Here is a 13,850-nt window from a genome sequence, read left to right on the forward strand (position 1 = left end):
CGTGGCTCCAATGAAAGGGCTCAGAGCCTGGAGATGTCGAGACACCCCTCACCTCACCCTACCATAGCACTGCCCCGAAAGGAACCCCACTGGGGAGGAAATAATCCTAATTTCCCATCAAGTCCTCTCTGGAGGGGGCGGCTGAGCCCCTGCTGCAAGGGCAGGCCTGGCTCTTTCTTGGGGTGCGTGCCGCTCTGTCGGCAGCCCCACAAGCCCAGCGGTTCCCCTAAGCTTTGGAGCCACAGGTTCCAAAGCACGTCGGCATCCCCCCTTCAGCACACTTAATATTTTCTGTAATTTTAGTCTATATGAATGCATTTCAAAGTAGCAAATATTATAGCAATGATTATTACCTAAAGACTTCCTTTATAACCCTCATTTTCTAGTGCTCATTACTTTCCAAAAAAATTACCCTAGGGGGCTGAGATTTTCCAAGCCTAGTCTTGAGGGTTTTCTTCCTAGGATTTGAGCAAAACCTATTTTTGCCCCCTCCGAGTGGAAAGGGGGACATTTCGTTCTCCCTAAGTAAGTCTGCTCAACGACTGCTGAAGCTAAAGGAAGGCATCTGAAAGGGAGAGGAGGGCAGAGAGAGTGTGGCGTATTTTTAACATGTAAATACAGATATCATTAACAACGACCCAGTTTGGGCTGTGCCCGTCTGCTCCACAGAGACAGTTCTATTTTTAAAATGAGATTTCAGTCTAAATGGGGAAAAGCACCCATGCAACACTCATTTTACATGCTTAAGCACAGACTAGTTGGAGAAAAGCAAAGGCCGATGATTACAATATTGCCAGTGCGTGGACAGGTTTATCTATTTCCCACACAAAGCAAGTGTCCAGAAGGTCCCCGTCCGTGGCCACGGCATGCCAGGACAGTTCAAAGAATTCAGATCCTAAGTGTGTCCTTTTTTAACTGTTCTAGGAAGAGAGCGTTGCCGGTGACAGAGAAACATGCCCAAGCTGGCAGATCCCCTTCAACGATAAACATGTAAAATTGTGCCAAGCACCAGTGCAGGGCTTGAATGGGTAAGAAAAGGGTAAAAGCCTCCCCCATCAAACAGACGGTCATCATCTGGGCTGCCTTCCCTTTCTTTGGCCATCGGTCGAAGGGTCACAGCTGTCACTATCCAACCTGCTACCTGGGACAATGAAACTGCACGCAGCTCCGGCTGCCCGGGAAGGCCGATTATGATATTACCCCACTGCAATGATAATTCTCACCTTAAACCTCTCCAGCCTTTCTCTTTGCTGCTAAGATTCCAAAAGTCCTAATTTATGTCCTTTTGGTACCACCCCATCTGGGTCCCGATCCGAGGGTGGGGGGAGGCAGCCTGTGGGGAAAGCAGCCCACGGCCCACCCCAGCCTGGCAGGAGCCTGTGCAAGAACCCTCCAGGCCTGGATCCTCCCCACCCCCCCACCCCACCCCCACCGCCACACTTGCTCCTGGGGTAGGTCCCTCCAGCTGGGCCCAATGACTTGGTGCTCTCCCTTCCAGGATGGAGAGCTGAGGGTCCAGCGAGGCGATGCGCGCTTTGTGATGAGTCCTCAGGGGCGTTGGGTTTTCACGCACTGAGTCCTAAGAACAAACATCTACTCTAAGCCTGGTGGCAGAGCAAGAATGGACTCAGTGGGTCCAGGTGATGCACCCTGGCTGGAGGCCACACGTCCGAGGAGTCTGGGAAGGGGTGCAGAATGGGAAGGAGGGGGCTCAAAACTTTTCTACTTTTCCTCCCTGAATAGAAAATCCAGCCAGGGTGGACCCGGGCTCCTATAACCCAAGGCCACGCTTCTGCAAAGGCAAAGGGCCTCTCTCCTTGGGGTTCTGCTGACATTCCGGGGCAGTGGAGGCACGGGGATGGGACGGGCCCAGCACCCCCAATACCCAGGTCGGTGAGATTCCTAGGTCTGTAGCCTCGTAGACAGGACCAGATGTCCTTCTGCCAGGCCATACGGTGCTGAGCCTCCCGAGTGGGCAGGGGTCTTCCCACAGCCCCCCACACCTACGGAGAAAACGCTAGGAGACGTTTTCATCCGGGCAGCTGCAACTTTACCTCAACAGGCTTTCTGTCGTCTCCATGTGGTCATACAAAACAGTTCAGAGTCATCTCCTTCGCCCCATCCTTATCAGATGGCACAGAGAGGCAAGTAACCCCCTCCCCCACCCCCAGCAAGGGCAGGGTCCCTACCAGGTGCCATCACAGCTCTGCCCACCTCACAGCTGGGTAAACTCAGGTTCAAGGGTTCCCTCCCCTACACCACCAGAAGGCAGCACCCACACCCACGCTGGCCCCTGCACAGAGGCCCTGTCAGGCCGCCTGCCCGTGCCAAGCCTGCTCACCCGACTGAACGGACCCCTGCTGAGGAAAAGGACGGATTACAGGTTCAGACCAGACCTCCATAGGGTGGGGCCGGGGGGAGGCCGGGGCCAGGCGGGTTCGGCACTCACGCGCAGTGTGAGAGAGCACGCTCATTTCCCTTTCGCTCTTCCAATCTCAAGGTGCTGTGAAATGCAGGCCAAGGACGGGAGTGTGAAGCACCAAAGAGGCATCCTAATACCTCCCTGCTGAGAACAGAAGGTTTAAAGAACCCTTCTTGCTGTTGCAAAACAAGTGGAGAGAGGAAGGACAAAACGAAGTCACCAGCGGGTGCTTCCGACTGCAAACTGCCTAGACGCCTCTATGTGAAAACCTGGGAGCTCTGCCTTGCAACCTAAGCCTTAAAAATAAAAGTTCTTGGTGCAGTGACAGAGTTCTCGCCTGCCATGCCAGAGACCCGGGTTCAATTCCCGGTGCCTGCCCATGCAAAAAAAATAAAAATAAAAATAAATAAATAAATAAAAGTTCTGGTCAAATTAGGAGTTATTTTCTATTTAACCTCCTAGAGAAAAATTTAATTTAACTTCACTAAGGTTCTTGAAGCATTAGAGTTTAGTGAGTAATCATTTCTAAATAATAGGTTATTTATTTAGAACTTCCTAATAAAAAATTTAGCAAAATATCATTAATAAAACTTTGAATTTCTAATTTTCCACTTCTTAAAACTTTTGTCCAAATTGTATCCACCTTTTTTTTTTTTTTTGCATGGGTAGGCTCTGAGAATCAAACCCAGGTCTCCAGCACAGCAGGCAAGAACTCTGCCACTGAGCCACTATTGCCCGCTGGTATCCACCTTTTTAGTACAAGTCACTTTACATTCTTTGGCTTCAACAGAGGCTCCCATTTTCACATAGAAAGCATGCATCGTTGAGAATACAGGTTTCTCTGCATCCTCATTATCCTCGCCTTAAAGAGAACAAGCCTGAGACACGAGGTCCAGCCCAGGAACCACCATTGGCCAGGGTGACACCCAGACTCCAGAGGTGACCGCCTGTCCCTTCGTCACCACCCCTCGGCCTCACTTGGTGTCCCACACAAGGAGACCCGGGTGAGCAGGGCCGCAGCCCTGGGTCTGGGCTGCTCTGTGGGCAGAGCCGTGGAGAGCCCTCAGCTTGTGCAGTGTGCAGCCTCTACACCTGTGCCAGCGGCCCTGCGAGAGAATCTGATTTGGGGGGTTAGGTCGCTAGTTGTTTGTTTGGGCAGAGGGAAGATTCTGAAGCGAAGACGATGCCTCAGAAAAATAAAAAGACACGCAGGATTTTCCCCTGCTTAGTACAAGCTACCCGTGAGGCTCTCACCTGGGCCTCTAAGAGGGCCTGCTGACGCTGCAGGGGCTGGCAGGCGGCAGATGTCCGGCCCCAGGCAGTCTCCTTGCCTGCACAAAAAGAGACACACCTGACTACCTGCCGCTCCTGGTTTCCAGCGCCAAGCGGGACATGGAGGCTGGGGTGGACTCGCCTCCCTAAGCAGCCAGCGGCCAACGGCCAGCAGGCTCCCACACGCAGAGCTGATGAAATCCGGTGGATCTGGAAGAGGTCTCTAACCCCGTGCTTCACTAACACCTCTGTTCTTCTAGAATATGAAAAGAGAGCGCTCAGTACAGCCACTGACCAAAGCCATAAGCATGTAAAATTCCATTAAAATGTACGTATATTCTCCTCCCTCTTCCCCCCACTAGGAATATGCACTGATCTCGGACAATTTAACCTTAAAAAAAAAAAAAAACTTGCAACAAGAATGCCTTTGCCCTGGTCTCTAAAAGGAAACTGTTGACTCTTTCGCTTATACCCCACCTATTATGTGCTCAACTGCGTCCCCCCAAAAAAGACACATTGGGTACCTATGAATGGGACCTTACTCGGAAATAGGGTCCCTGCAAGATGGAATTAGTTCAGTTAAAACCAGACCGTAGTGGAGTAGGGTGGGCGCTAATCCCATATGACTGGTATCCTTAGAAGACCAGGCCAAGAGGAGAGGAGAGCACCAGGTGACAACAGTGGCAGGTACTGGCAGTCTGCAGCTGCAGGGCCCCACCCCACCAGAAACCAGGAGGAGGCAAGGAAAGAGCCCCTGCAGAGGCTCACAGGGAGCACAGCACTGTCCAACGCCTTGATTTTGGACTTCTGACCCCCAGAACAGTGAGACAATCATTTCTGTTGTCTTCAGCCTCCCGTTTCGTGGTGCTTTGCTACGGCAGCCACAGGAAGCTAAGACAATAGCCGACAGGAGTTGAAACCAATGAATTCCCACCCACCTACCTCTCAGGTGGCACCAGTTTGGACCTGCCCTGAGCTACACAGGAACAGTGAGAGCTAAATCTAAATGATCTAAATATATATATATTTTTTAACTAATAAAAAGTTTATCTATATAATATATATGTAAAATATATTTTATATATAAATATATATATATATATATATATATATATATATATATATATATATATTAAGCTAGTAAAAAGCTTCCCAGAGCCCACGGCCTGATGCCCTACCCAAGGGAGGGCGCTTTATCCCTTGTTCCTGTAGCACCTCCTCTCTGGCTTCCTCCACCTTCTCTACAGCCTTGACTTCACAAGTCCTCTTGTCAGCATTTCAAGTGAAGGGGGCTGACAGGGGGCCGAGAAGGAAGAGAGGCAGCCAGGCCACCTTCAGCTGCTTCTCTGTCAAGACCTAGAAAGCAGGAATACATCAGAATGACCCCTCCCCGGGATGGTAAGGGCTCCTGGATCTCTTGCAGGTAAAGGCATCCATCGGAGCCAGGAGAAAGAGATCCCAGCTCTCGGCAGGCCAGGGGGTTTTCTCTGCTTTGGGAGGGGATACAGCCCTATGCCTTGTGGCTTGCAAATTTCAGTCATCGGTAGGGACCCAGAGTCCCCTGCCACACAGATCTGGGCCCCTAAGTTGAAAATAAAATGGACAGGTCTTTTCCCCCAGCCACGTGGGGGTCTTGCCCACCGGGTGTCCTCGCGGCAGCCCCACTTTCTCCCAAGCAAGAACTGTGCCATCGATACTCAGGCCACACTTTCAACATTCAACCTCTATAATGAGAGCTGGCCCAGGGCTACTGAAGGAAACCCTTTCGAATAAAGTCACACATTTTATACTCTTGATTATCTCAAGCCACCTTCTAAAGCATGTTTTGGTATTAGCTCGTGTGTTGGGAAAACTGTAAGAGTAAACCAATTTACTGAAAACATTGCACTTAAAAATGTATATTTTACAAAACAGTGAGTAGATGTCAGCAGGCATTTCCTCAAGTGAAGAGACTCAGGCCTCTGTCTGCAGATTCCCAACACAGAAAAGGCCCCACTACAGACACAGCTAACATCTTCAACTGTCATGAAGATGACAACTCTCTGGACGGGAGCACAGAGTCACACACTCGGTGCCCAGAGAGCTTATGAAGTGTAGGGGGAAAAGGAGCAGGGAAGAGTAAGAGACAGACACACATGGGGCAGAGAAAGAGATGGAGGTAAAACATTACAAATAAAGAAAGAGACCGTGACGGCTCAGAGAGAAGCCTACTTCAGAGAGGCAGCAGAAAGCATGGTATTTCAGCTGCCTGAATGTTTTGTGGACCTGTGAAAATAACGTGCTGCTTTATAAAAGACAGTGGGGAGAGGCTGCAGCTAATCAAAAAGATGTAGGTGCAAATGGGATGTGTTTGTAAAGTCAGTACCTGTGCCAAAAGAAAGGCCCGCTGCAGACAGGAATTTAGGGGAAGCCAGGTGCTCAGTACACGCAGCTCTGTTCCGAAGGGGTGGGGGGGAGTGGAGTTTCAGGATAGGTTTTCCCCTTCACTTGTTTAAAAATAAAAAATTCCTCACCGAATGTCAGCTGCATGTCAGGTTCCATTTGTCTTTATAACAGAGTATGGAGCAGGAGTGTGGAAATAAATAAACACAGAGAGACAACAGACCAAAAAACCTGGAGGCACTCGGAGGTGCCTGCGGAGGTGAGCCCCACACTGCAGACCTGAAAAATAACATTTCAGTTTCCATTCAGCCCTGTCACTGTGCTCGCTGAAATGCGGCCCTCCGCGTGCCTGCTCCCAGGCCTGTCCTCTCCTTACCGCCCCCACCCACCCACGCCCACACCACTCTGACACCTCTGGGTGGGAGCAGAGCTGCCTTTCAGCCTTACATTCCTTCCCTCCCTAACTCCACAAGCATGAGTCAGGTGCTCCTCTGCAGGTATCGGGGGAGGAGGGGTAAATCAACTGGGGATCCCTGCACCTAAGGAGCAAGACACCTACCAAACTCAGCACATCATGGAATTGAGGGACCTCCGGCAACAGCTCAATGGGGGAGAGAGGGTGTCAAAGAAGGCTGCAGGGTAGAGACAGAACTGAAACTGGGCCAGACTCCAGCGCTCTCTGGTCACCAGCTCATCCCCCAGATACCAAAGAGTTCCATGATTTTCTCTCCCAGTTGCACGGATGAGCCCAGGACAAAGTTAAGTATGTGGAAGGAACAGGACAGAAGGCCGGCTCTGCAGTGGTACCTGGGAGTTTGGCCCGCCCTCACACTCACCGACCCTGAGCCCTCCACTACCCACAGCAGGGTGCGGGCCGCGCCCCCAATGCAGCGTCAGAGGCTGGGGCACCGCCAGCATAGGCCGGGGCCCCAGGGCTGTGCATCCTTGGTGCTGTGCCGCGGGATGGCCGGGGAGGGGGGCCAAAGCCACCACCTCCTCTCCCTGCCCTTGCCTCCTCCGTGGTCCCTACGAACCGCCCAGAATCCACCCAGCCCGCCGCGGCGATGCTGGGCCACGGGCCTTGCAACGAAGTCCCTGCGCAGGCAGAAACCAGGCCTGCGGGGAGGCAACCGGAGACCCGGGGGTGGGTGAGGGCTGCTCCAGGCCCTGCGACCCTGGGGGCGAATCAGAGTCACCACCTGGGCCCGCTTTTTATGGGGGATGGAGCAGCTGTTGGAAAAGGCAACTCGCGCCAGAACACCCCAGTGGCTTCTGCCCAAACAGCCCACGCACCACTGGCCAACCCTCCCCCGGCATATGAGGTCCTCTCAGCCTGAGCGCGCCCCTCCGCCCTGTCCACTCCCTCGCTCTCCCACGCACCGCTGCTGCCCTCCCAGAGCCCGGGAGATGAGGGGTTAAACACTGCCTGCAGGCGCGCGCGGTGAGCTCGGTGCCCACGCAGGGAGGCCTCCGGTCCCCGGGGAGGGACGGGACGGGGGTGGCAGGGAGCTCCGAGCTGGCAGGTGGAGGCGGGGAGGGAGGGGAGCGCCGGGCAGGTCGGCAATGGGCGCCCCTCCGCACTCGGCGTGGTCCCCAAATCCCCCTCGCGCCCCCACCCCCCACCGCAGGCACTCAAGGCCTCAGGGGGCCCCCCACCCGCCGGCGCCCGGCTTCCATCAGGCGGAGCTTTCACTGCTAACTTTTCTCCCTTTCTCTCTTCATGATTTTCGCTCACCTGGAGGGTCTGGTTTTAATTAGTGTAATATCCCTGTTAACAACGCAGACTAATTAAGACATCCGCCCCGGATCCGCGGTGCACGCTTTAATGAGCAGGTTCTGCCGCAATGTTTATACTTATTTTTCATTATATTTTGCAGACCATTATAACCAAGCGGGCTTCAGGCTGAAAGCCACGGTCATGGGCGACCCCACTCCATTAGCTTCATAGCTTGCCCAGCGCCAAGTGCCCCCGGGGTTCCCGATGCGCGCCCAGGGCATCCCCGAGCAGAGCTGGAGCTTTCAGCAGGAAATTAGTGACCCCGCACGCAGAGCAGCGACTTCACCTCGGGGTGGGGGTGGGCGGACACCCGAGAGATGGTCCCCTCCGGTCCCTGTCCTTTGCCTCCACCGCGGGGTGGCCCCGACATCCCGAGCGCGGCGCCGCGGGAATCCTTTTTAAAAGTGACTATTAAATAATAAATTCTCCCAAAAGGCAAGAGAAGAGGGGGGAGGCAGCAGCTCTGTCGCCAAGGAGTTTCTCCCACCCGCCGGGACCCCGCCCGCATCAGCGGCCACCGAAGTTCTGGACTCCTGCACCAACGCCCCCGCCCCCAGCGGGGTCCCCACGCCGCCTGGCTACCGGCCTCGGCCCTCGGGATAAAGGTAAGCTGCGCGCTGGGGGACACTCTAACCCGCGGTACCCAAATAACCCCCGGGAGACCGGCCTTCCGAGGGAGCGAGTCCTGCCACCTTCTGGGCCGCCGGAGCAGAAAGTTTGGGCCATGGACGCGCCGGGCCGCCCTGGCTCCGGCTTCCCCAGCCGGGCCACGCTGGTCCCTGGGGACGATCGGGGCTCCGGAGAAGCCGCCTCGGCTCCCGCCAGAGCATCCCCAACCGCTCGGGAGACTCCGCCGGGAGCGCCCCCCGCCGCCCCCTGGAGGGCCCTGCGCGCCGCTCTCGGCGCCTGCCCCCGCCGCCCTCCTCCCCTCCCCCCCACCCCCCGCGCGCACGCAGAGGTGCTGCCGACCCTGCTCCTCTTTCGGAGACCGTGGGCTCCCTTTCCCCCTGCCTCGAAGCTTTGGGCCATTAACTCCTCCAGGCAGCCTCCCCCCCGAGGAGCCCGGCCCGGCTCCGGGGGATCTGGGTGCCGGGAGAGAAGCGCACGGCATCACCGCAGGGTCCTAGCCCAGCTGCCCTCCGCGCGGTTTCCTGCCGTCTCCCCCCGCGCCCCGCGGGGCCGGGATCTCCGCGCGCCTCGGCCTCCCCCCGCCCGGGAGTTCCCCGCGCCGGGCATTGTGCCGCCGCGGCCGCCGCAGCTACGCGGGACTCCACGGCGTCTCCTCGGAGCGGGACCCCGGGCCTTCCCCGTCACAAAATCGCCCCGAAGGGACGTGGGGAGCTCCAAGGCCGTACAGGGACCCTTGACCCCGAGGGCGCCCCCTCTCCGCGAGCCCTCGGCTCTGTCCGCGGCTGCGCTCCGCAGCCGAGCGGTGAGCCCCGGCCGCCCCCGCCTCCCCCCCAGCGGGGTCCCAGGCGTCCCCCGCGCCCCTCCCCGGGCCGTCCCCCACCCTCCACCCGCTCATCGCGACGGTAATGACCGCCGCAGGGCGAGGCGCGGGCGGCCGAGGCCGGCTACTCACGGGCTCAGCGCTCCCCGCGGCAGGTGACGGGGGCCCGGCGGCCATGCCCCGGCTGCATCCCTGCCGCCGAACGGGCAGCGGCGTCCCGGGGCTGCGCGGGCACTGGCGAGCCGGCGGCGGGGTGCGCGCGGGACCGGGGCTCGCGAGGCGGCTGCCGCGGCTCTTCCGACCAAGAGAGCGGCTGGGCCGGGGCCGCTGTCCGAGGAGGCTCTGGCTCCGGAGCAGCCCCCGCGGCTCCACGCTCCTCTCGCTCTCCCCTCGCTCCTTCTGCCCTCGCCGCCTCCTCTCTCGCTCGCTCCCTCTCCCTCCTTCTCTCTGGCTCGCTCGGCTGGAGCGAGGAGGCAGCAGGAGCACGCGGCGGTGGCGGCGGTGGCGGCTCGGGCGGAGCGCGCAGCGCGCGGCGAGGGAGGGGGCCCCACCGCGCGGCCGGGGAGGGCGGCGGGGCGGGGAGGGCCGCGGCCCCGCTAGCGCAGACCCTGGCGGCCCGCAGCGCCCGCCCCCCGGAACCCAGGCGCGGGAGTTGGGGGGAGGGGGTGGGCGCCGCGCCCCAGCAGAGCCGGGACGACCCGGGCCCCCCGCGAGCACCGCCCTCCCGCCCCCGGCCCCGCCTCCGCTCCCTCCCGCCCTCCCGCGGGGGCGGGCTGGGACGGCCCAGGAGGCCCCTCTCAGGACCCCCGCCCTCCGCCACCCCCCCCCCAGTACCGATTCCCCTTCCCGGGCCCAGAAAGGATAGCCCCCGTGGTGCCCAGGCATGGGTCTGTCCCCGGGTAGCTGGGGGGCCCCCAGCCCGCCCGCCTGGCCGGCTGCCCTGCTGTTCCTTCTCTTGGGCTTGACCCCCAGGGGCCTACCCCACCCCTTACTAGGGCCTGGGATTTAGGGCCTTTGGGATGAAGGAGTCCACAGCCAACCAATGGCACTGCCTGGAGCGTTTGTCCAGCTTGGCCACCCCAAGGATGTCACCCCAGAGGCTATCTGGGGTCAGTTTAGGGTTTCCTGAAAGTCAAAAAGCAGGTGGTTCCACTTGTCCACTCCTGGCTTCACCCAACATAGGATAAAGCCTGCCCTGCTGTAGGCTTCTGGAAGGGTCTCTATCCTTGGGAGGGTGTTAGAAAGAAAGTCCAGGCTCGGTGGAGGGTGGTGGAGAGCCTCTCTAGGCTGGGTACCCAAGGCAGGCGGTGGGGTCCTCTGTGCTGTGCTGCTGGCATTTAGCCCCAGAGGCAGGGAAGAGGGCCCCGGGCTGTCCCAGACAGAACCTCAGGCTTGGGCAGGGCCTATAGGCTGGGTCCTGGGCAGTCTGGGGAGGTTGGGGATGGCAGGGGGAGGAGGTGAAGAGGACTCACACCCTCAAAGGACACTTCCAATTTTAAAACAAACCAATGAAAAACCTGTCCCCAGGTTGCTTTTAGTTCTGGAAGCTGCTTCTGAAATGACTAGAGCATCTTCCTTGCATCTGCCTGCCCTGCTTTTCTGAGCGAGGCAAAAAGTACGTCATGGAATTTGGGGTTTGGATGGGCCTGGAAGATTCCGAGCAGTGATGGGAGGGGCCACAAACTGCCTGAGCCCCCTCAGTGCCCTGGGCTTGGGCTGGCTGCCCATCCCCCTTGCAGAGTAAGGACAGCATCCCAGGCAAGCAGTTGCTGCCTATTCGCAAGCTTCACTGTCTCCATTTCTGGCCCTCTGGCCAGCCTGGGTCACTGCTCTGCCTTGGCGGGTGGGAACCGTCTCTCCCGTTCTGCGTAAGCTGCTCGGCCGTGAAACTGAACGCCAGATAAATATGCCTTGTCTGCAGGCAAGGCAGCTGCGTGCCTGATTGAACTGTCCCTAGCCCTGGTACTTGAAATGACACGTCCCTGCTCAGAGGACCTCATTGGCTCTTTCTGTCCTCTGCTGTCAGACGGTCCCAGCTCTCATGGGCCTGCCCATTGGCCATCACTCACCTGCCTCCCTGTAGGCAGGCCTCTTGCCTCGGGCACCAACAGACCTCCCAGCTGCCCCTCACTCCCTCATTTCCTGGGCATCCTTCTCCTGGCCTAGACCCGCCCCCTCGTCCTGCCGCCCTGAGAGCCTTCTCCCAGCAGCCTCTCCACGAAACGAGGCATGCACTCAGCCCGTCTTCAGGAATTGCCAGGGGTCTGTTTATTTTGCAGAGCTGGGAGGGTGCAGTGGAAAAGTGGACACTCAAGCCCCAGGCATCTGCGAAGTTAGGCCCCTGTAAGTCACTTCCTGGGTCATTCCGGGAAAATTCCTGGAAGACAGGGCCAAAGCTTGTTCCGAATCTCCGCGGGGCCAACCCGAGACTCCGTCCAGGGTGGGCAGGCTCAGACACCCGGGTGTGTGGGATGAAGATGACACCTGGGCAGGGGCTAGCCCCGGGGCCTCTGCATCCCAGTGTCCTCAGAAGACGCCTTAAAGAGGCTGGCCATGCTGCCAGCACCAGCTGTCATAGAATAGGATGCTGGCCAGGGAAGGGTGTCTAAAATAATTTTGCAAACCTCTGATTGGGAACCTTTTTTTTTTTTTTAAGTGAGTAAGAGAAGAGGAACTGAGGAAGCTTCTTTGCACCACTGATTAGAAAAGAAACAAAGGCGGATTTTGCTCAGGCACAAAAATGGCAACAGAGCACGCGTATCTAATTTTGGTCCCTCTAAAAACCCCACTAAATCTACAAAAAGAATTTTGTTTTAAAGTCTGGACTCCAAAGGACCCAGAGAATCAGGAAAAAAGCAACAGCAGCAAAACGTGGTAACTAGAAAGTAAATGGACAAGGGGGCACGGGGCCCACTGAGCTGACTCCTAATTCAGCCTTGGGAGAAAGTACACCAACAGACCTCCCAGCTGTCCCTCACTCCCTCATCTCCTGGACATCCTTCTCCTGGCTCAGCAGCCCGCTGAGCTGACTCCTCCCACCGGCCAGAACTGGTGGGGCCAGGTGACTGCCAAAGTAGGGGGAAGGCGGCTAACAGAGGTTGAGATCTGTTTAAGAGTCTGCTGCAGCCTACCTGCCTGCCCCCTCCTGATCTCCAGATTTTTATCCCCTAGAGGGGACAAAGCAGAGGCTCTGTATCCTGCAGGACTTTCCCCAACAACGGATTGGAAGCCAAGACCCTACCCGGTCCCCAAAGCCCAAACCCTCCAGCCGCCACCTGCCCAGCGAGCAGCTGTGTGAGTCCCATCTTGGGCGTCTGACGAGCGCCGGAAGGAGAAACCTAAACATATAACTTTCCTGTACCCTCCCCAAAAGGAAAAGGGCCAGTCCCTCGAGGGAAGTTTCCCGTGGCCCACGCCCTGCTGCTCAGAGCTCCCCTCATGAACTCCATTTAGGGTTCCCTCCCTTAGATGTCAGCAGATAAGCAAGGATTACTAGGCATGTGAGAATAGCCTAAACGAGAGAGAATGACCCAAACAAACAGAGAGAGTTGGGGAGAACAACTGGGAGGAAATGGACATCAGACAGAAAGTAGAGAATATCAAAAAGAGGCCTTTTTTTTGGGGGGGGCGGGCCGCGGTGGCTCAGCGGGCAAAGTGCTTGCCTGCTATGCCGGAGGACCTCGGTTCGATTCCCGGCCCCAGCCCATGTAACAAAAACGGAGAAACAGAATACAATAAAACAAGAAAATGTTTAAAGATGTTTCCCTTTCTTCCTTCCTTCTATCCTTCCTTCTCTCTGTCTTTCCTTAAAAAAAAAAAAAAAAAAAAAAAAAAGAGGCCTTTTTAATATCCTCAGAGACATCATAGAAGATACTGCATCCATGAACCTAGAGCAGATACTGTTTTTTTAAATTTTTTTCTTTTTGGTTGTGGTAAAATATACATACCATAAAGCCATTTAAGTGGACAATTCTTTGACATGAAGTACCTTGACTAGACTGTGTAATTTTCGCCCAAACTCTCCCTTTTCCAGACTATTTCCATCATCCCAAACCAAAACTCATACTCATTTAACAAGAACTCCCCACTCTCCGCTGCCCCTACCCTGGTAACCACTATTCAGCTTTATCTATGAATTTGCTTATTGTTCAGTAGTTTATATAAAAGAAATAATATAATATTTGTCCTTGTGAGTCTGGTCATTTCACTCAACATGATGTCTTCAAGTTTCGTTCACATTGTAGCAGGTACCAGCACTTCACTTTTTTTTCACAGCTAAATAATATTCCTTTGCATGGAGAGAACGTATTTTCTTTATCCGCTCGTCTGTCAGTGGACGCTTAGGTTGCTTCCACTTTGTGGCTACCATGAATGACACCGTGATGAACTTTGGGGTACAGTTATCTGAGTTCCTGCTTTCAGTCCTTTGGGGTGCATACCTAGGAGTGGAGTTACCGAGTCGTGGTAATTCTAGGGTATCCTTTCGAACCGCCCAAGCGTTTTCCAGGGTGGCTGCACTGCTTTGCATTCCCACCAGCAATGTACCA

This window comes from Tamandua tetradactyla, chromosome 6 (assembly GCF_023851605.1).
Source record: "Tamandua tetradactyla isolate mTamTet1 chromosome 6, mTamTet1.pri, whole genome shotgun sequence".
Classification (NCBI taxonomy): Eukaryota; Metazoa; Chordata; class Mammalia; order Pilosa; family Myrmecophagidae; genus Tamandua; species Tamandua tetradactyla.